We start from the raw sequence: 23,022 nt of genomic DNA, 5'->3' as shown, positions 1-23,022 counted from the left end.
TAGGATACATTCATCAGCAATTCGGAGAGGGAAGATTGAAGAAAAGAGATCTTGATGAACTCAATATTGCTTCAATGTTTTGATTAATTTTAATTTTTTAATAAGCATTGCATATGTATTCCGCACATTATGGGAGACAGAAGATACTGTTACAAGTGTTCTAAATAACTTAGTCTGCGAGGGGTACCTGACATGATAAATTGAAAACTAGACTGTAGTGTAATTAAATGTTCACCATCTTCATGTTACTGAGGTTGAAAGTCCGTGAAACAAGTGTCAGTTCAGTTCTAGATAATCACTGTCACCACGTTTAATCCTTTGTTCTTACTCTTGAGGGATTTGGTGGCATCTGACTTTGTCCAGGTTGGATCTGGAGCAGAGAAAACTGGATGGCTTTTATAGCTGGTCTTTCCTTCTTCTGTGCCCAGTGAATGATCAGAAACGAAAAAGGTTTTTAGAGAATAGTCCTCAAATAGTTTATCCTTGTTCGAAATAACAGAAGAGGTGAGCTGGTGTTGGTTTTTCAGGCACACGGAATGGTTGGGTAACGAGTAAACTACAATATCAGTGAAGAATTTAAAAAGCTTAACAATGTTTTTTCTTGGTTTAGACTTTATTATTGTTGCTGTAGTTTCCTACAGATTATATTGAGGTACAAAAGATTTATGTTTTACTGCCTCCTAGCTCTCATTGCTGAGGCAAAAAGCCTACATTTCTTCTGTGCGCTTCTTTGTGGTCTTGAATTCTTATCTTTGTGCAGAAAATATTTGTTCACTGAGTCCAACCTACACAGGGTTGTACCAAGTACACTTATATAATGAGGATCTTTGTGGTCCTTTTCTGTTTATTCTTAAAGGTCTACGTCGTCATTTTCTTTATTTCTGCCAATGCATGTTACAGCTAACTTGCTGATAAGGAGTCATTATACGTCAACAGTGTTTGTATTCACCATTAGTATTGCATTTTATGTATCAACAAAGCAAGTTCAAGTAAAATGTAATTGTACAAGTGTATACACTATATGAGCCCTTTGCATAAATGCAAAAAGCTGTTAGTGGAATATTTGCCTGTGTGCTTTTCGAGTCAAACAGCACTGTTTCTGAACATCAGCAGCAATAGTAAATTTCAGACTTTAATAGTAGATGCATTTTGTATTGGATTTTTTTTTTCCTAGGAAGTCACATCTAGATACAAAATTATGGTAGACTTAAAATCAATTTAAAATAGGCCTGCAATACTCTGTAGTACTTAAAGGTAAGCTAAGTCAGAGTTACTAAGGGTCTTAGTGATTTTTAGCTAAGACAGTAATGAGCGTGTTCTGTGAGCTGCACTCCGTCAGGATTCCTTTCCTCGCTGCTGCCATTAAAATTGGCGTGTTTGTTACTTGTGAGGAAAATTGGTTTGACAGCCCTGAAGGCAGAAGTGTTCGTTTCGCAGTACAAATAATGCCGTCACGCCATCGCCCTGGCCCTGGGATGACAAGAGCTGTGTCTTGGAGAACCAGCTCCGGTCTCGCCCCAGGACCATTTGGGTACCTCCAGCTGTGGGGCCACCAGGCAGATGTGTCTCCTGTAACATATGTGAACTTACAGCTTCAAACCCTTGGGTGGACCTCCAAACATTCTTACACAGCAGCTTTCTGTCAATGTTTTTTGGTATTTCTGTGGATAATGTAACTAGTTTAAATAGAACCTTAACAAGCAACTTGCAACCCTACACAAAATTTGTCATCTCATCTAAGACGGCAGGGACCTGGACCTAGAACTTGTTCTGTTCTGCCCCGTGCATTTATCCAACCTGGTTTTGGCCAGGAACCTACACAGGAGAGGTAAAGTGTATATAAATTGAGAGTTCTCTTTGCTGTCCGTGTTCTATCTCCCTGGTGCCTGTGGAGTCTGTTAGTATGTAGTGACAGGACAGGGGGGAATGGTTTTAAACTGAAAGAGAGGAAATTTAGATTGGATATCAGGAAGAAATTCTTGACTGTGAGGGTGGTGAGACACTGGCCCAGGTTGCCCAGAGAGGCTGTGGCTGCCCCATCCCTGGAGGTGTCCAAGGCCAGGCTGGATGGGGCTTGGAGCAGCCTGGTCTGGTGGGAGGTGTCCCTGCCCATGGCAGGGGGTTGGAACTAGATGATCTTTAAGGTTTCTTTCAACCTAAACCATTCTATGGTTCTGTGAAATAATATTTTATGAGATTTTACCTTAAAAATTGCAGTCCTGGCTTGTGTAGGAGGTGCAACTTGAGTTATCTGCTGAGGAGGTAATTGCAATGTTAAGTGAAAACCCACAGCTCTTGGACACGTTATTGAGTCCACAGACTATAGAGTTTATAGCGTATCTAATGTTTATCTGCCACCTAAGATGTAATGAATCTTAAATCTTTCTGCAAGTATTTCTGGTGGTCTTAATCTGTTTCATGCCAGAGGCAGAGGGAAATAATGCATTCAATTTTGTCAAATTAAGTTTTTACTGTGCATTAAATTGATTAAATAGAGCAGCAGATTAAGGCGAAAAATACTATCTTAAATAGCAATTCAGGACTGATAGAATCTTAATGATGCCAAGCTGAAATTTTGCAGTGGGTTTGTGGCTATGGGAATCCATTAATCATGTATGCTAGACTCCGCGGGCTGCTGTGTTAGAAACAAACTATTTGACTTGCTGGCTTTGCTGAGATGAGTAATGGCCGCGTTTGGAAGTCGCAGCAAACAGAATATGGAAGCCGCACGCATGGTATGTTCTGTCAAGCCAACTGGGTCTCCTGTTTGATCATCCTGTTCTCGTGGAGAACAGACGTTGTTGGGGGTTTTTCCTTTTACACGAATGACAGTGTCTTTTGAGAGTCGCTCTCTGATGGCTACATGACAGAAGCAATTAGGAGAAGAAAGCCTGTCTTGTGTTGTGTACTGAAATTCTTCTGTCTGCCGTCTTGTTTTCCCCCACTACCCCCTTTTTTCCCTTCATGATCTAGTTTTTGTCAGTCATCTCTTTTGATTTCTTTGTCCTGGTGTATATGTGTTGTTTTCTTTTGCTGTTTTTTTTTTTTTTATGTTTGTGGTTCCTCCCCACCTCACTTGTCATCTTTCTTGTTGTCTTAATTCGTCCTCCATTTCTTTTCCATCTGGAAAACTGTATAACAGGGGACAGAAGTAGAGAAGCTGGGGAAAAGATTTATTATTTTTTTTCTCTATTTCTGCTGGTGTGTCTGCCTTGCATGGGTGTAAAGGGTGGAGAGAACTGACCAAACACAAACGCTACTATCGTGAAACATAGCAAGAAAAATTAATAACGTCAGTTTAGATGAATGCATAATACATAGCTTTATAATTACTCTTTCGCCCTTTCCTGATTTGTTGTCTTTATTTCTGTTGCCCCTAAATTCCTATTTCAGACCCTGAGGTAGGCTCTGTGTCTTTTTGGCTTAAAAATAATTACATAAGCTTGTGTAATGATAGAAATAATGATGTTTGTTGTCATCTTCTTGCTAATTCTCATTGCCCTGTGTCTGCTCTGTTCTTTGACAAATAATTTATTCACTGTAGATGGTTCTTGAAACAACATGCCTTTGTGACCTAGGATTTGGAGAGCTTTTTTTTTTTTTTGACTTGAAAAAAAACAACAAACCCACCCCAAAAACCAACCAAACAAGAAAAAACCCCAAACTCAACCCACCAGAATTACACTCTGCAGCATGTTGTGCCTCCGAAGAGAACAGAGTTGGAAGCGTTGTAATTTGTGTAAGATGCGTTAAGACTTGCTGAAACAAGATTCCATTAGAGGAGTCTTTCCTGTGCCTGTGGTGGTACATTTACTGGAAGTTTGGCCCACAGAGTGTGCTGTCCTCTCTTCTCTGCTATTTCTTACATCGTTAAGATCCAAAACTGTCATGTCTCACTGGAGAACTGATTTCAGACTCTCTGTAGCTCTGGCTGCAAATGCCCAGAGCCAGACGCTTGTGGAAATGCCCATTTGTTGTGAAGGGATGTTATGCTTTGCTTTGAGGACGAGCTCTAACTGCAGAAAAAAATTATCTCCATCCATACTATCACTATTAGACTAAGAAAACACCATTTTTTTGGGGGGTAAAAATAGATTTCATCTTGTTTATTGGGGCAGATTTCTGTACAGAGCAAAACTTCTGCAGCTGCTGTCAAGCTCGCTTTGAATGCCTTGCAGTAATCCCACTGAGATCAAGAAAACACTTTATTTTTTAGGCAATAAGTAGGTTAGTCTTTTCATGCATGCAAGTGTTAACTTGGAACGCCTCCCCTTTTTTTTTTTTTTTTAGGTAAGTACAGCGTATGAGCAAAGATTATAATCTGTTAAACTTTTGACAAACTACTTTGTGTGTGTTCTTTCCTGGAAAGCTGTCCTTTACGTTTTTTCCTTCTCCCTCCCTGCGTGCTGGCTGCATTGATTGTCTTCAACCTTCTTTCACTCGTCTTGAATGTTCTGTAACTTCAAATGAAAAAAACGTAGAACTTTAATTCTGGCTTCTGAAAAAGTGCTGTAACAATGGAATCCATGTGTGGGCCATAACCATGGAAACGGCATAATTTTACAGTGGTGGAACATGAAGGGAATGACTCTCCCAGCCTTCTAAGAACTTGTCTTTAAGAAAAACCAGCCCCCAAAACTCGCAAAATATTGTTTTAGTATTCCAAAAAGAAACTTAAGTAGTTTTTTGTTACAGTGTTAGTCTGTTACCCTAAATCTTCTTAACTAGTTATCATTTTAAAACAAAAGGAAAAAAAAACACCTGAAACGCCCTAAAAAAACCCCCAACCAAACACCAAACCACACCCCTACCCCCCAGAAAAAATCCCCCCAAAAAACCAAAACAAACCCAAAAAAACCCACCCAGACAAAAAAAACACTGAAGAAAGCAGTTTTTTCTTACATTGTGTTCGGGACTCTGTAACTCCATTTGAGTTGTTTGGGGTTGGTTTTTTTTTTTTACTTTCCTCCCATCTCTCTTGTTTTCTTGGTTGTGCCCTTGGTGTTTATTTCTCTACCTAGAAAAACATTTATTTTACATTCTGAAACATCTACACGCTGAGTTCCTGTCACACCTAGAGTGCAAAAAGGCTTTACTGGCATGCAGTGCTGGTTTGTATTTGAGTACAGGAGCTATAAAATCCTGTCACCTTTTGACAAGGTGGGTGACATGGGGTGGCACACGGCATGTCACGAGTCCATCATGGAAAATGACAAGGGAAATTCAATGACAGCAAGCAATGTCAAGGCAATGTTTTGTTTTGTTTTTTTTTAAATACTCCACTAAACCTATCACTTCTAACAACAATCACTCTGTACTGCAAAGGGAGAGGAGCTAGAAAGGTGTAGAGTGCACATCTATGGCTTTCCCTAAGCTTGCCTGAGGGCCTGAATTGTTAGGTTCATAAAATGTCACAGTACTTCCATCAGGAATTACATGATCACAGGTCATAGTGCTGGGGATATTCCTGCTAGATCTGAGCCATTGCCTGCACAGAGATGTCCCGCCTTAAACGTCTTAAGTGGTTTTAAAGTTTCCTGGGCTTGTTCAGAGTTAAACACATCTCCTTTTGCTGTAAGACATGAAAGGATAACATTCCTATAACGTAGCTGACATTCTTGAAAAAGCACTTCTGATTGAGTAAATATTCTTATAGGTCATATCTAAAGCTTGTGGCTGTCCTACATCTTCACAGAGCCATGACGGGACATTAAGAGCATGAGACGCTGCTGGATGAAAGCAGGGATCCTCCAGCCCAGCAGTGTGCCTCAATGGCCGCAGCAGGTGGTGTTTAAATAGAGTTTGCATGCATGGCCCTGTGTGTCCTCAGCATCCCTGTGGCATCGGGGATGGCAGCCGGTACCTCCCTGACTGGTCCTTCTCATCTTCCCTTGTCAACCTGCTGTGAATCTGCCAACTGCCTTTGAGCTTGCTGACGGTCCCTGCCTCCACACTGTTCTCTAGCAGGAACTTCAGGAAGCTCACTGCCAGCTGTGAAGAGAGGCACTTGTACTGGTGTGAAGCTAATCTCCAGTACTTTCCTCAGATGTTTCCTACTGCTCACGCTGGTGGGATTTGCTGAGGGTGGTGCTGCGTTGATTTACTTTTCACAGAATCCCAGAATGGTAGAGGTTGGAAGGGACCTCTGGAGATCATCTAGTCCAGCCCCCCTGCCAGAGCAGGGGCACCCAGTTCAGGTTGCGCAGGAACGCATCCAGGCAGGTTTGGAGTGTCTCCAGAGTTGGAGACTCCACCACCTCTCTGGGCAGCCTGTGCCAGGGCTCTGCCACCCTCAAAGGAAAGAAGATTCTCCTCATGCTGAGATGGAATTTCCTGTGTTCCAGTTTGTGCCCGTTGCCCCTTGTCCTGTCACTGGGCACCACTGAGAAGAGTCTGGCCCCATCCTCTTGGCACCCGCCCTTTAGCTATTGCTCAGCATTGATGAGATCCCCTCTGTCTTCTCTTCTCCAGGCTGAACAGCCCCAGGTCTCTCAGCCTTTCCTCATGAGAGAGATGCTCCAGTCCCTTGATGATCTTTGTAGCCCTCTGCTGCACCCTCTCCAGTAGTTCCCTGTCCCTCTTGAACCGGGGAGCCCAGAACTGGACACAGTACTCCAGCTGTGGCCTTCCCAGGGCAGAGTAGAGGGGGAGGATGGCCTCCGTCAACGTGCTGGCCTTTAATGTACCCCAGGAGAGCACTGTCCTTGTTGGCCACAAGGGCACGTTCCTGCCCCATGGTCACCATGACTCCAGGTCTCTCTCTGCAGAGCTGCTTTCCAGCAGCTTTCCTTTTTCTTTCTTTTTTTTTTTTTTTTTTTTTTTGGTCCCCCCCTCGCTTGTAAGCTCTGTCTGAATTCATTGTGAGCCTTGTGTCCTCCCAGCTTAGAGCGCCCAGGTTTCATAGTCTGGCTGTACATGGCAGCTGCTCCATCCCTCGATGCCTTCAGTTGCCTTCTAGACCTTCTTGAAGTCCACTATGGATTCCTTCTGGTGCAGAGACCAGAACTGAACACAAGATATGGATGCGTTACTGTTTTGTACAGTACCGTGTTTTAAGTACCATGTTTTCAGTACCCTTCCTAATGATACACAACGTTTTATTGCCTTTTTTTGGTCAGCTACTGCTCTTTGAGCTGATGATTTCAGAGAAAACAGTGACTCAGCCTTCCTCCCGCATTTGGAACTGGAGAAAGTGCAAGTGTTAAGTGGTTAAGGAGGTATTGCTCAGAATATTTTTCCCCTAGATGCATTACATCATGTCTATCTGCTGTCTTTTAGCAACTTGCTTCATTTTGTGGGATCCTTCTGGATATTTTTCCCATTGGCATGGCTTTTGTCTACCCATAAGAGCTTAATGTCACCTGCAGATGTGGAGATTTCACTTAACCATTTTGTGATGCTGAGTTAGTTCTTGGGGATCTTACTCCAGTCTCTTCTCTATCCCTGCCTCCCTTCCCCATAGGCAAAAGGTGTTTATAGTGCTTGTGGAGATACTGAGAATAAATTCTTTATCTGAGTTGCTCAGATACCACATGTTCTGTAACTCAGTGTGTAATGAGATTGATCCCACCTGCCCTGAGTAATGATTGAGTAATTTCTTTTGCTCTTCTTAACCTCCTTGAATGTAGAACTCTTTCATTTAATCTCTTACTGTTCAGTATTTCTGGTCTAAAATTTGGCTACTGGTGGCTGGATAGGTAATGTTGTTCTCTATGCTCAATGATGCTGTGTAAATGAATTTAAAATTTCCAGCTGCGTGCCCTTTCAGTTCAGGGCAGAGTTCAGCTGAGATGAAGGAAAAAGCCTGTGAATTACTCTCAGCACCTTAATGAGAATTTGGGTTTGTTTTGTTTTTTTTTTTTTTTTCAATTTAAAAAACTAGTATTTAACAAGCATAAGGTGAGTGATTTAAGAGGAGTTTCTCCCAGTGGAAGAGGGAAAATTGTGATTGAAAACTTGAAATACTTTTGTAGATGCTATAAACTAAGGAGGCTAAACCTTGCTTTTGTTTTTAAATCAGGGTGAGTGGGAAGCAGAAGGCAGGTATAAACAGAAGACTGAGGCGAGTGAGAAGAATGCAGCAGTTAATTAGCCACTGATTTGTCAGTTATGGAAGCAAATATAAACTGAACGTGTTCCTGAGGTACGGGACAAGTCGGCTGATGCTGACACTTGTTCTGCTGTAATAACATTATGCTCATGCCTGTCTAAAGCTATTTGAAGCACGTCAGATACGGTGATGATCACACTGTAAATGTGTCTAGTACGTATTTTGTCAACCAAATATGTAATCTGAAAAAAAATAATGTTAGTGTTCTGTGCAGTACTTCTGTTGGTCCTCTAACTTTTCCTTACCTTCATTTTGTGTTGGTTCTTGTGATTCAGTGGCTGCCGCTTGCATTAAAACTAATAATTCGTTAAACAGAACTTCTCAAAAATATAATATAGGCTGTGCGTATTTCCCAAGGAGGGTCTCATAGCGTTCTTGGCTGTTTGCTAGTTAACCTTTTGAACTCATGCAAATGAAAACATTAAATCATTACTGCTGATATTCAAAGTTGAAACCCAGATTGAAATAAAGATAATAAAGGACTACAGTGCAGCGTGAATCTCCTGTGGAATAGAGTTGTAAACAAAAGATGTGTGATTTTCTACAGACTTTCTTCTGAACTGACCAAGCTAAAAAAAATGCTGGCAAGTTTTGTGCACGGGGGTGTGTCTGTCCCATAATCAACCCCCCCATCTCTCCCCATGGTAAGAGATAAAAATTTACAGTTAATGGTGGATATTCAGCTGCTGCTGTGCCGAAGGCAAATGCAATTAATATGTCAATAGGGGGGAAAAAACTCCGTCTAAGCAAGCAAATGGTATTTTTAGTGCTGTTACGATTGACTTACGAATACTGTGTCAGGTATTGGTGGTTGCAAATTGGGGAAGCTACCAAAAGTAAAAATAGTTTGAGCATTCAGAGACTTGTGAGGATGATCAAAGGGTTAGACAAATGGGCCTTTATAGCAATCCACTTCTGCACCTCATTCTACATAGCTAATATAAGAAAAAATTTGATGGAGTTGCTCTTTAAAATTGCCCTAAAATTGCCTTAATGGGAAATGATATAATAAAGGGCTGTTAACATTCAGCTCTGCAGCCTGCTAAATTAGAAGTAGGTCAGATTTAGGTTAGAAATAAGGGATGAACTTTTAACGATGAAGGAAAAAAAGTACACGTATGGCACAATCTAATGGGTGGTTTATGTAATCTTTTAATCATATTGTAAAACTTTTGAATAGCTTTTCCGTAGTGGGTGTGCTGTCAGAGTGAATTCATCGTTATCTCCAAGGTCTTTGCTTGATGGGTCGGATGATCATGGATGAATCCTTGGAATGGTGATAAAACGGTGTAATTTTACAAAGTAGTTTTTTTTGAAAGGTGACTTGTGTTTTCTGCTTAATTATTTACTCTTTAAAAACAGGAAAATATTTTGACATAGATGATGAGATCTCAACTTCATTAAAGATTAGAGGAACATCCAACACTCTTTTTATCCTGCTGGAGAATGATAGGAAGGGAGACTTCCAGGCTGTTGAATCCAGCCTCTAAGGCAGCATCCTTCAGCATCAGTCACACAAAGGCTAATAGCCGAATACACTTGTGTATTCCTAAATTATTTTGGTACCAGTAGATCAATAGGAAAATTGCATCTTAAAGTTGATTTTGTGATATTCCTCGTTCCGTCGGAAGGATTGTTGCGGAATGACATGTGCTACTTGGCTTCCTGGAGATTGTGGTTTGTGGTTCCTTGTGTGCTGCGAGCCCTTACTCCACACTGGAATGAGAGATTGGTTCATGAACTGAAGATCTGAAGGCATTTCAAGAGAATACTGTTAGATTAGAGTCAGACAGTTCCTGCTACAGGAGAACAGGATTAAATTTCTTGTGGTCGGCTGCTTACCACAGCTCTGGAAGGAGATCAGTGCTGCAGACGGGGTGAGAGTCTGAGCCTCTGTAGTTGTCCATGGAGCCATATTCTCGTTTTACCTTGAGGTAGAAACACGAAGCTCCGAAAATATTCCTGTTTTTGATGATTAGATGTTACTCTTGGAAAGAAGATGTTAAATTGCGGCTCCATTTCCAAGAAAACATTTGAGGAAACTGCGATGCAAAATGCATAGTTTCATAAAAACAAATATAGCGTTAGAGATATCCGGTACTCAAGGCATCCTTAAATCATAGAAAAAACTATTTGTGACAGGATCCACAAAGCCTATTTGAGGACTGTACTGCCCAAAACCATCTCGGTGGGTACAGCAGTAATTCTTTCTTTAAAATACAGGGGGGTTTGTGGGTTTTCTTTTTTTTTTCTTTTTCTTTTTTTTTTTTTTTTTTTGTTCCTCAGTGAATTCATATAGCAAATTGGTTTACTTGGCAAGTTTTTTCTGGCTAAGGAACTTTCTTATTTTGTAGCACCTCTGATGTTGTTACAGCTTCTTTCCTGTTCTGTTGTTGTCATCTGTGTATGGTGTTAGCAGAAACCTTGGTTGGAACAGACCTCTTGAGGCCATCTGCCCCATCCTCCCACTATCTATTTGGGATAAAACCAGTTTCCTTGAGAACTGGCTTATCGTTACAAGATATGTAAAAGCTTGTAAAGAATATTGTCCAAAAATTATTTTTCTTTCTGCTTATTCAAACTGATGGTTTGTTTCCTACACAATAAGACATGTAAGAATATAAATACAGAACATGACTGATCACTGGAAAGTATCAGTAGGAGTAGAAGCGCATGAAATCTGATTAATTTTTAATTTCACTTTGAAGAATTGCTTTGGAGCAGTTAAAACACATAAGGTTGGTTCATGTCATACAGCTGTAAATATGGTTTGTGTGACAGCATTCATGTACATTCAGGTAATGAGCTGTAGGAGACAAGTCATTCAGTGACACACCAGAAGGCTGTGCTGCCATACAGCGAGACCTGGACAGGCTGGAGAGTTGGGTGGAGAGAAACCTTATGAAATTCAACAAGGGCAAGTGTAGGGTGCTGTCCCTGGGGAGGAATAACCCCATGCACCAGTACAGGTTGGGGGCTGACCTGTTGGAGAGCAGCTCTGTGGAAAGAGACCTGGGAGTCCTGGTGGACAACAGGATGACCATGAGCCAGCAAAGTGCCCTCGTGGACAAAAAGGCCAATGGCATCCTAGGGTGCATCAAGAAGAGTGTGGCCAGCAGGTGGAGGGAGGTCATCCTCCCCCTCCACTCTGCCCTGGTGAGGCCATATCTGGAGTACTGTGTCCAGTTCTGGGCTCCCCGGTTCAAGAGGGACAGGGAACTGCTGGAGAGGGTGCAGCAAAGGACTACCAAGATGCTGAGGGGACTGGAACACCTCTCTTATGAAGAAAGGCTGAGGGATTTGGGTTTCTTCAGTCTGGAAAAAAGATGATTGACGGGGGATCTTATCAGCACCCACTTAAAGGATGGGTGTCAGGAGGATGGGGCCAGGCTCTTTTCAGTGGTGCCCAGTGACAGGACAAGAGGTAATGGGCACAAACTTGAGCATAGGAAGTTCCACCTAAACATGAGGAGGAACTTCTTTCCTTTGAGGGTGGCAGAGCCCTGGCACAGGCTGCCCTGAGAGGTGGTGGAGTCTCCAACTCTGGAGACATTCCAAACCGTCCTGGACGCGTTCCTGTGCAACCTGCTGTAGGTGACCCTGCTCTGGCGGGGGGTTGAATTAGATGATCTCTGAAGGTCCTGTCCAACCCCGACCACTCTGTGATTCCCTTCAAAAAGGGAAAGGTTTTGCACAGCAAAGGCAGCGAGTTTGTAAACAAGATCTGAAATGAGTAGCTACCTAACTGTATAGTCTCAGTGAATTAAGTTTTTGAAATGTTGCCAGAGTCCACTAATCTTTTTTCAGTGTTAGATATTAAATGGAAAACGATATTTGGAGAATAAAGCTGTTTAAAGCCAGAAAAGATTAGAGAGTAGAGAGTGCTGGGGAAACAGGGTTAACCCAAGGGTAAGAAATATCATCAAAGTTCCTAATGTGACTGTGCAACTAATAAAAATACATGAAGGTAATGAACATTCACTTACTGTTGTGGCGTCTAAATATACAAACACACACCAAAAAGTGGAATTGTTACTTTTATCTTTGGAATTGTGACAGCATTTGCTTCATTTATGCTATCATGAGTGGATATTTCTGTTGTGGCTGGTGTTGCCGGAATTAAGATGGATTAGCCTATAGAGGACCTTGTGCTTAATGGAAATCTTTGGAAAAATATGATACAAATAACTTACTAAGTGCATTTATACAATTTTGAGTAGACTAATATGACCTTCAGGCTTCAATTTCTTTTGTCCTACTTGTTTTTAAATCTAGTGCGTGTCAATTAATCGTAGAAAACAGGCTCACTTACACTAAATTGTATTAGAAGAACGTGTACTTGCAGGAAGCTGTTCAGTATGCTTGTCCCAGAGGTGTAGCATCTCTTTGGTTAATGCACTTATGGAACTGATTTGCAGCGGAACATGGAAGTAAAAAATCATTACGGTGTTTGATTTAAATATAGTAACGATGCTGATGATGTAGGTACCCCGTTTGGATAGGTCCCAGTGCAGGAATGGGATCTGTGTGAGCGCTGGTGCCTGTGCAGGGAGAGATCCCAGCGGAAGCAGCGGCTCAGGTGTTAAGGACAAACACTGGAATATGATCAAGACTTTCTTAAGTTAAAAATGTGTGTGTGTCTTAACTGCAGAGCTTTCCCTGGAGGCGTTTGAAATTGCATGGCAAAGTTCCTGGGATGTAAATGAATGTTTTCTGCCTATCTGTGTGCATATGATAACGTTATTTTTCTGGTGGTTATGTTTACCGTTATTTTCTTGAAGTCTGTTGTGTAGGCACACTTAACCAAATTGCCTGCTTCAAGAGTAATAAATGCCGTGATAAAACATTTCAGAACATCAAGAATTAGAACAAAACTTTAATGCAGCTTGTTAGTAGTAACTTAGTAGTTTTTTTTGTAGTAACTTAAATTTTCCAATGTTCTTTAATTCTAGTTATAAATGGGATTTAGAGATTAGTTTCTATCACTGTAACAAAAATCAAATACATTATTTTCTACTCTGCAATTTTAGTTGTTTTTTTCGGGTGGCTATAGTTGTTCTTGCTGTATATCCAAGTGACAAGCAGGAATTTTGTTGTGACTTCATAAAAACAGTACACAGAAACCATTAAATGTATATAAACAAATAGAAAGATGCCACATTTCATTTAATTTTCCAAATCAGTTGTCACTGCAACACATTTTTCTGCCAGAAGAAAGCACCATTCCGTGTGTGCTGATCCGGATCCTGTGCAGGAGGTGACTGGAGGTTTTTCCTTCCTGCAGTTTATGCATTCTCTTCCTTTCTGGGTTTCTCCCATCTCAAGGCATTTCTTATAACGTAAGAAGGCTTGGTTCATAAGCGGACAGCGTGATGAGCACCTTTTAAATGTACCGTATTATCTTTTTAAACTTTGTGTTCTACCAGCGTAAAGCATTCAATATTTTCTCTCTTCCTTGTGGTGTCCTATTACTATTATCACTTTGTGTTTTAGGTGTGTTTCAACTTCGTGCGTTGCCATTTCATTGTCTCCTCAGTAATACAGTTCATTTTCCAAAATTTTTATTAGACTGCCTTGAAATTTCGGGTGTAATTCTCTTTGGTATTCAAGTTTTATCATGTTTTGCAGCCACAAACATGGACTGTAAATGAAAGCAAGCATAATGTTAAGAATCTGTTGCTTAGAGCGGGGCTAATAAATTTATTACGCCTTGTTATTTCTTCTGATAGGTAGCAAAGCAGTGACCATCTGCCCTCATAACCTCTGAATCTGTTCCAGTTACTATGTCTCTGGTTAAAGTTCAGTTGCCATGTGGATTTTGTACCCAATACGACAATTTTATTACTCAACATTGCTGTCTCCTTTTAACCAAATAACTGCAGACCTTTTTTTTCGGTTCAGTTCAGTTTCTTACTTATTTGTTTTACTACTTGCCCTTTCTCATTGCCCCCCTACTTGTATTTATTTCAGCTTTCATTAACCCTTTGATGTGTGTCCCCAGTCCTTGTCCTTACAGACTTTGAGTAATTCCTGCTTTCCAGTTCTTTGTGGGGTATAGTTTCTGTTCTGAACTCTGGTCGGCACCTCCAGTCCCAGTTACGATCACGTGTACTGAGATGTCAAGTAGATGTATGAAAAGCAGGCAGAAGGAATATAATGAGTTACAGTCTATATAATTACATATTTAGGAAAATTTAATGTATGTGCATCTATACCCATCTTTCTTTAGTGTATAATTTTTAATATGATCTATTTAGAGTGTGAGACAGTGGTTCTTGTAAAGTTGATTGCAGCTCAAGACACGCTTGGCATTTACTATAAAAATATTCAGCAACTGTGTCTCATGTGCCTCAGTGACAAAAATCACTCTCCTTTCTTTTAATATTTTGATTGCTCCATACTTATCCATTTGTAAGCTTGGCTGCCTTTTCTCTAAAGGTTTAAGAATAAAGAAAACATACAGTAATATCCACTTCGTATGCAAAGACTAACCCTGACACTTTCAGCTCTGAAATTACATAGGTGATAATGGTGAAATCCGCATGTAACACTTAATTTGTGTGTAGTGACCTGTATTCTGCTGTAGTAATTACACTCAGTGCCTCGCAGTATCGTCTTTGTCCTTTGGTTAGGTAGGTAAAACGTAATCTTGTTAATGAACGGGGTGAGACAAGGAAAATGCTTTTGATTTGCATGTGGCATGCTTAGCAGCTAGCAAATTGCCTCCAATAATGTGCTTTATTAAACAAGTATAGCCTTGCAGAAAAATGATTAGGCCAATGAAATTTTAGAGCAATTTTTTTCCCTTCTGTTTCTAAATGTATTTCTTTATTGTTACAGATATTTCAAGACTTTCCTTGCCAGCAGGTAAGTTCTCTTCTTTCATTTATGTCTCGATGTGACAGCAGGCAGCTTTTAAGGGCTTGCTTGCAATATAGTCCTGCTTTTAGATAATCAGAATATCAGTTCTTATTGGCACTGTCATGGTACTCAGTCATGTGGAGATCTGAGGTCAAAACAAAACCTGTTGTACAGATGTTTTTACATTTAAATAGTGTATTTTGACAAGGGGAGGAGGGAACTGAGATATAAATATATGCAGTTGTTAAATATGCGGGTGATATAGTTAATGCTTACAACGACTCAGCACAGCGTGTGGTACCGCTGTCAGAAGAACAGATTAGCAGCAGCCACAAATAGTATTAGTGGTGAATCAGAGGGACGACGTGCAAGGAAATGTGGCTTATGGGTAGTTCATGGGGGGAAGGAATGTCCCCAGGTGCTAATGGGGAAGGTGACAGAGACTTTCCCTTGTCTGGGGTCACAGCTGACTTGTGCTAGAGCTGGAAATATCCCTCTGCTCTGTTGGACCCTGGTTCTCTCCTAGCAGTGGTGTTTTAAAAATGAAAAAAAAACCCCACACCGAAACAACAACAAAACCCACAACCCACCAAAAAACCAGCCCCACCAAAAAAAACCCCAGACCCCCAAAGACATGATTTTAAAAAATGGTATTTTTTGTTTATTGTTTGATACATTTGGTCTTTAATCAAGTGTTAAGCTTTATAAATTGACTCGTGCTGTGGGCTCAAGCTGTGCTGCAGAACTCAGAATGATGATGTCCTCTGTTCCCCAGCATTGTGTCTGTCCATTCACTGTTTGTAATGTGAGTTCTAGAATCATAACCCTAGTGTGCTTTTACTCCTGGTTGAGCAAATTTGGGATTAGGTGTTTGTTATCGGGCCTGCTGCATTTTGTCCTGAAGTTGCGTTGGTGATTTTGCCTATGTATCCATTCTTTTATTTCTTCTTACTGAGATGTGCTTCATATCTATCCACGCAACACTTTTTGTACAAATTAATACCTAAAGTGTAACAATACTTGGTAAATATAAATCTGCTCTGGAGATAGTTGCTGTTTCCCATTTGAATCAAACGGCAATTTCAGTTAAAAGCTTGATAGCTCATATATTGCAGTCTTTCCACAAGAACTTTAGAGTGTCTGTTCTGGAAAAAAAAAATTTGCTTGAAGCAGTGAAGAGAACTTTAAATGTGGAAAAAGTTGTGTGTTTTTTCTTTTAAGGATGGCATCTTAAAAATGATTTTAAGTGCTGAGAGCAGTTGTAAGGCAGGCAAGTATTTGTGGAGAATATTGAAAAAATGAATGCCTGGTGTTTAGGTCAGGCTGACGGGAAGATAAGGGGTGTTGTGTTTTGTTCTGCAGCTTTTGGGACAAGGATGTGTGATGAAACTTCTTCCGAATTTCTATCTGGGAGTTGAAGAGTTCAGCTCGTATTTTGAATCTGAGTCACAATGAGATTATTCTTTTCCATTTGGGTATGTGAGTGGGGGTGTTGTAATTATACTTTTTAGCTAGATTGTTGAAGGGCTGATAAGAGGATAAAAATTTACCCAGGATTTTGAAACGGTAACCTTCTTCCATGGTAAGGCAAGAGGTGTTTATAGAAGGTGGAAAAGCTATTATGCACAACTGCTCGCCTGTAGCAGGGGTTTGACACTATCCAATGATAAATGAACTAATGAAACCTGTTAAAAACATGCTTAAAATATTGTCAAAAGAGAAGGGTGTGTCAAATAGAGTTCCACAGGGGTCTGACTTGTCCTGTGGTATTACAGTATTTTCATTAATGACCATGATGATGGATTTCATGTGCCTATTCAATCTGCCAGTAACGCCAATATGAAAAGAGTTTTGAGCACATTGGATGATGAGATTAAAATTCAGAAGAAATTTGACAACTTGGAGAAATAGCCAGGTTAAAAGATATGATGCATTTGAATAAAGGTGAGGTTCTACATTCAGATGGGCAGTTTTAATCATCAGAACTCGTCTTTGCAATGAAAACCACTATTTTCTTATTTCAAGTTTTGAAGAACTTTTCTCTCTTTTCTGGGCGCCACTTTTAGTGATGAACAATAGATGTCACTAGAAATGCTCTCACTTTTGCCACCTGGTTTTAGTACTCTAAATTTGCATCATAATAGGGTGGGGGGGTTGCAGTGTTTGAAGACTTTGCAGTAGGGAGGAGACTACTTAAAATGGTCTTTATTGTAGTGTCTTATTTGAGGTTATATTACATGTAAATTCGTTAGAGTCAGTGATATACCAAGGTCATCCAGAACACTGCCTTTTTGCTTTTGATTCCATAGCAAAATCTTCATGTAAAGAAGGATTGTTTGTGTGCTGTTGCATGCATTAGTTGATTAGGTCGTTAGTTAAATCATTACTCAGGAGAGGTATCCTACATTAATCTATATCACTGCTTTGAAGTCTATGAGTAACTTGGTTTTTTACTACCTTGTAATTGAGGCCATGGATATGAGCGTAGAGAATTTTTGGAATGTGAACCTGTAGGGGCTTGGAGGGCAACTTGCTAAAATATTATCATTTCGAAGCCGGATAGAGAACACAGTACACGCGTCTATACGTGAAGTTATCTTGGAACATGAGTGTGGTCGTGGTATACCGGGAGGAATGAAAGACTGGTTTCCTTTGGTAAATGCAGTTAAACTTTGGCTGTTCGCACTGTTGGGATTAAAAACAATTCCTCCTGGATTGTCGCCATCTGAATTTAAAACGGGTATAGCAGCTGTGTGACGTTGGGGACTTTTCTTTGGACTTGGTCTTTTGTTCTTGATTTTCTAGTGCAAATAAGTATTCATTACCAGAATCAAGAAATAGTAAGAAAGCAAAAGAACTATAGCAAAGACCTATACCAGATAGGTAGAGGAGAACAAAGACAAAGGAAATAAATGAACATATACTAGGATTTTGGTTAAAAATGGAACAAAACATTCTCCTGGAATGGAATCTTAGGTACGGGCGTTTGTTCCTGCTGACTCTGTCCTTCAGAGAACATCTGAGTTCTGTAAAATCTTGCTGTCTCCTAGCATAAGGTAACAAAAAAAATATAGGAAATTAGTATTGTTTGTGTAGCATAATTCCAGATATGCAATATATTTGAAGTCTGTCTGATGTTTTTGTGTGCATTTTTTTGATGTATAGTATACAATCTAGTGCGCTATCCACACACAGTCATTGTTATCTTGAAATATTAAACGGTTTTGGAACTATTTTTAGTTCCAAGTACTCATTCGGGACAAAAAAAAAAAAAAAGTTGTTACACAATTTCAGCTCAACCTAAAGATGTTGTTCTTTCTGAATTAAAACCATGTCCTCGATCAGTGTTTCGTTAGTGTGCACGGCCTTGCTGCTTACATAAAGCCCACTAGCGATCCCTTCAATTAAAGCAGATTCATCTCCTGGCACCTTCCACAGGAGCACGCTGCCTCCAAACAACCTGCTGCTGCTTTTTTCTCTTACCCACCGGATACGAGGTGGGGTGTTTAATCCTGCGCCGGGTAATTAGATCTTCCTTATCCTAAATCTACACCTGCCTGTGTATGAATTTAAATATAGCAACTTGAAATGCAACGCAGCTTTTCAGACTAGAATTAAGAAAAAAAAACAACCAAACACTGCCATGGATACTCTCTAGAATGGAAAATTAAAAATCAGTTGAGGGATCGCCAGATGAAGTCGCAGTACCAAGAACTGACAGAATTGAGGATATGCAGAATTCTTAAAATAAATGTTCACGTGTATTACAGGGGGTAATAAATTATGCAGTGATTATTCACGCAGCTGAGAACAAACTCAACATGAGCAGAGAACTGTTGTTAATGTCCCTACTTAAAGGGAAAGAAAAAGTGACAAACTGTGTAGTCAAAAGTAAAAAAAAAAAAAAAAAAAAAAAGTATAAAATAGTGGCTTTTTGATTTGTCACTTCAATTTTAAATAAGAACTAAATACAAGCTGCATTAAGACCGTAAACAGTTCCTTTCATGTCAGAATGCCTGACATGGTTCTTAAGGGATTACGCAAGGAAACCTGCGCTGTCGTTTCCACTAAAAGTAGCATTTTCAGTAATCCCTTTGAAAATCAGGATTGTTTTTCTTCTAGGAATCTTTGCAGATTTTATTAAGAATTCTGATTTTATCCAAGAGTAAATTTAATTACAGCCAAAACCATTAAAAGTATATGCATTTTTTTTATTTGCACTTAGATTATGAGGTACTCTTCCAAATAAAAAAGTACGGAACTGAAAACTTCTCAATTTATGAAACGTTCATACTGTCAAGTTAGAATAGCTGTCTGCATGCCCCTATGGTTCAGAAGATGTAAGAAGGCTTTTCTTCTTTTGATGCAAATATGCCTTATAGTTTTAATTCTTTTCACCACCAGTGAGGAATGTGCTATTTCTGGACTTCCAAATGCCGTATCGCAAAACTTCTGTTGCTACTGGATGAGATTATCGCTGACAAAACTTTAATGCCAGTTTGAGGAAGTTTCCCTTGCTATTTGTGTCTCAAACCTTCCTATTTTAAAATTTGATTGAGTAGATTTAATAATCTAATCCTCGATACTTCCTAAAATGCATTTCCCTGTTGTTACATACCTCTGATACTTGGAAAAACAATATATTTATCCTTTGCAAGCTATTGCTGTTGGTGTCTGGTTTTGGGTGGGGGTTTTTTTGCATTGGATTTTTTTTGTGTTTTATGCATATTTTGGCTGTGCTTTTGACACTGCCCTCTTCCCTGCACTCCCATCCATTTTTGATAGCTGATGTCCACATGGGACAATAGCAATGGCATGGGTTGGTAAGAAAAAGGTAGCATTTTTAGCGATGAGCCTGATGTACGTAGTAGTGTTGTAGTAGTGTTATTCAAGTGAAGTACTTGATCTACATCTAAAGTAGAATATCGTCTGGACTCCACCACGGTTCCAGAAATGTGACGTTTCTCATGTTTCTGCAGGAGAAGCTGAAAGCTTTCTTGGCCTCAGGGAGTAGCTGTATGAATGCTGCTGGACTCTCAAGTGGAGGGTGCCGCTGGCTTTCCAGAGGTGGAGCTGGTGCACTCCTTTCTATGGGTACCTGACCCAGTGTCCCCGCTCCACCTCAATACAGCAACCCCTGCTGGAGTGAGACGTCCCGACAGTAGCAAAGAATGCAAAACCCGTGCTCTGTTTTACACTTACTGTGTGCAAGCAGTGAACTCATTTCCAGTCTGTGGTCGAGCATCAGCTGGAGACAGTTGCTTTTACTGGCTAGACTTGCTTAAGAAGTGTGCACCTGCTCAGTTACCGTGGGACGCTGTGTGGTTACAAACTTCAAAAGAAATTTTTAAGGGTATTTGGTAAGGGCTTAGGAATATATAGGATTTATTAGGAAATAAATATTAGGAAGATATCAGGAAGAAATTCTTTGCTCTGAGGGTGGTGAGCCCCTGGCCCAGGTTGCCCAGAGAAGCTGTGGCTGCCCCATCCCTGGAGGTGTCCAAGGCCAGGCTGGATGGGGCTTGGAGCAGCCTGGTCTGGTGGGAGGTGTCCCTGCCCAGGGTAGGGGGGTTGGAACTAGATGATCTTTAAGGTCCCTTCTAACCTAAACCATTCTATGATTTTTGTTGTTGTAGGGTGGTGGGTTTTTAGTTCAGACCGTTTTTTGTGATCAGCAAGGCAGGGGTGGGTATCTGCTAAGAGGACTGGAGAATCCATCTCTTTTCTCTTTCAGGAGAAAAAATAAATAATCCAGGAGCAGAGCCAGCCTTGCAAATGGAGGACCTGTAATTATTATAGCAATGAGCTATATATATTATATATAACTATATATATTATAGCAGTGAGCTGTAATCAAGGCGTCAGGATATTGTGAATGAGAGACTCTGTTGCCTCTTTATAACACAACGCCTTCAGTGGCAGTCACAGAACCTATCTTGTTCTGGTGCAGAATTACTTAAGGAAAACACAAAACTTCGAAGAAATGAATAATTACGGTACAGAAACACGTGTTCTTTACTCTGTCCTGTGAGCAATATCCTGCTTACGCCCCTGATGCATTCACGTTGTTTTTACAAGACTACTCCACGGAAAGCACAGTTTCAATTAATTTCTGTAACCCCTTCAACTCCTGCAGTTCTTTCAACTTAGCTGCATAATGCACTTAACAGCTTTCTGCGCGCGTTTCTGTTAAATCCACCCAGCACGTTGGAAATGTCCTGTCTTGTGGTGCCCTACTGCGGAAGACAACCTAAATGAGCAATAACTGACTGAGCCTTGAGCAAGTTTTTCAAGACCTTACCTCTTTTTGTTGATGTTGGTGGGGTTTTTTTGCTTGTTTTGTTTCTCCCTGTTGATAAAACACGACATTGGAAAGGAAGGTTTTCCCCATCCCTCCATTTCGTCAAGAAGTTAATTCCTTTACAGTTAATTTTGATGAGACCTGAAGCTTTCTTGGCTGAGCGCGTTGGAGATGCTTCCTCTAGTACCTGAGTACGTTAGTACCTAAGGTTTTTATCACAGCAACTATGAAGTAAAGGAAGGGCGGGGATGACCGTGTTACTGAAAGAAAGATTCTGAAAATCAAGTTGGATCTTGTGTAGCTGGTTTATATAAAACGTTAGTTGTTAGAGTGTGTTTTTTGTTCTGAGAGACCTGGGCTGGGAGCGGCTTGGGATCTTCTCCCAAAATACACATAAGCTTGTTTGAAGTGGAACATCACGGGCTACAGTGAACCAAGAGGAAAAACATTGCATGGCTGAACTTTTATCAACTACTTTGTTACAAGTTACGCCTAAAATGACCATAAATAAAAGATTATATGAGCTTTCCTTTAGTCTGTTTTTATATCCTTGACAGCTCTTAATATATAGCTCCGCTGCTCTGCTTGTGTAGTTAGCTAATAACTTTTTATTTTTGCAGGGTTTTTTTGCTCAGCAGAAGAGTAGAAAAAGGAAGTAGTAAGAAAAATTGTAGATACTGTACCTATGACTTTTACCTCCTTCTCTTCTTTTATTTTCTGAAGGTGAAGAATACGTTTAAGAAAATACCCAAACAGCTTATGACGGCTGTGTTGTTTCCTGCAGGCCTTTCCCCTGTTGGGTGGGAGGTGGGGATCAATAATCTGAATGTGAAAAACTGCAGGAGTTATTTTGTCAGGCATAAAGCTGATGTTCTTCAGGTTTTCATATGGAAGGGTCACGCTTAAAAAAAGAAGTCTGTTCCTTGTAGCAACATTTTTCCTTGGGACTTTATTCTTATGCGGGGTCGACTAACAGAAGCAGTCTGTTAAATGCCTGTTGTTCCGTTGATGGGCTGGAATTAACGCTTCAGATGGATGTGAAACTGCTTAGAAATTCGTAAGAAATTGTTTAACTCTGGCACAAAGCTGTTTTGCAGATTATATCTTCATTCACTAATTATCCCTTTAAAATTGAAGTTTCTCGTTAGTCCCCATTCAGGTTACTTGCTGGAATGGTTTCATATGGTTTGATTTTTATATATATATTTTTTTCACTGTGCTGTGTGATAACTCTTCCTGTGAAAGGCTTAAAATAGAGAATCACTGGAACTGTATTTCCAGGATTAATAGAATTTGTCTTTAGATTTGCATGCTTTTTTGATTCACTCTATAAAGACTGGCTGGGCCAGAGTGTGAGCACACACGGTTGCGGTGGGTTTTCTTATTCTGCAGACACTTCACAAAAAGCTCCAGCAAAGTGGTCCTGTGTTGTCGTGGAGCAAACTTCATGGACTCAAAGAGCAGATGAACTGGTAATGAAATCTTAGAATGCAACTAAGGCTTTTAGTCTCCATAACACATTATTGATTAGAATCGAAATTGCTGCTGACTGTTCCGTGGTCAACTGTGCATCCTCCAAGAGGAGGAGTAAAAGATGTTACTGAAACTGGAGGCCTTATGATAGAGAAAGGTGGAGGAGCCAAGTGATCCAGTGACATGTTAGAGATAGTAACGATGATTTGGGTTCTGGCAACGTTAGTAACTGAATTATTGAAATTTTTGTATAGAACTTCTTTAAGAAGGGTTTTCA

General features: G+C 40.3%; 1 protein-coding gene across 10 annotated transcripts in view; it reads left to right on the top strand.

Moving 5' to 3' along the window:
- PTK2 (protein tyrosine kinase 2) overlaps window positions 1–23,022 on the top strand; it is a 222,193-nt gene that overhangs the window by 28,334 nt on the left and 170,837 nt on the right. For all 10 annotated transcript variants that reach the window (XM_074577925.1, XM_074577923.1, XM_074577920.1 and 7 more), the window contains exon 3: window positions 14,951–14,977. The gene's annotated coding sequence lies outside the window, so the exon portion shown is untranslated. The remainder of the gene's footprint in view (window positions 1–14,950; window positions 14,978–23,022) is intronic.

This window comes from Larus michahellis, chromosome 2, assembly GCF_964199755.1.
Source record: "Larus michahellis chromosome 2, bLarMic1.1, whole genome shotgun sequence".
In the NCBI taxonomy this organism is placed as follows: Eukaryota; Metazoa; Chordata; class Aves; order Charadriiformes; family Laridae; genus Larus; species Larus michahellis.
This window is presented reverse-complemented; position numbering and strand designations above follow the sequence as displayed.